Genomic DNA, 889 nt, shown 5'->3' on the forward strand with positions numbered 1-889 from the left:
CTCATCTGTACACCAATAAGCTCATCTTAATCTTAAACCAATAACCGCTGTGGTGGGCGGGGCGACACGTGTCGCTCCGCCCCAATTTGTCGCCCCGCCCCATCGTCCAGACTGCACTCTGGGATACTTGACCTTTTCGAGCACACATGCGCGATATTACTGTAAATCAAAACAATGTAATACTAGTGTTCATTTGGGTAATACAGTTTTGAAATTAAATGAGCCAAAAGATTCTTGTGAACATTTCACAAACACTTTTGCGGATCCTTGCCCAGTATGGGTTCAAACCCCAACTGACTGGAAGGATATATAGACAACTATAATTATAGATAAATATAGACAACTTCATTTTTAATGAAAAATAACAAATGAAAAATTAAATAATCATAATCCATGATGACAAAATATATATATAAAATAGGTTAGTGGATAATTCAGCAGCGAAAGAGTGAAAAATATTAAACTGAATTAAACATTTAGTGAAGCAACATTATTTTGTGGGCAACAAATAAAAGTTAACACACATTGCTCTTTGTATTGCTGTAAAATACATTCATGTAAAACAAGTACCCTATATATATATATATATATATATATATATATATATATATATATATATATATACACACACACACTATTAAAAATGAAAATACATTTCTTTTAAATGTATAGTATAGTAATGAAGGCAGCAACATATGATAGAACAGAACAAAAAGACTAAATCTTTCATTACGCAAAAGTATACGAAAGGGTATGGCTCCAATACAGAGTGACGCAATGCGCTTATGCACATCCCATGTGCAGAATGATGCGCTTGAAGCAACACAGAGTCACAGGCAGTGTTGCCAACTTATCAATTTTGTTGCTAGATTTAGCAACTTTTCAGACT

The sequence above is a fragment of the Carassius gibelio genome, chromosome B10 (assembly GCF_023724105.1).
Source record: "Carassius gibelio isolate Cgi1373 ecotype wild population from Czech Republic chromosome B10, carGib1.2-hapl.c, whole genome shotgun sequence".
Lineage (NCBI taxonomy): Eukaryota > Metazoa > Chordata > Actinopteri > Cypriniformes > Cyprinidae > Carassius > Carassius gibelio.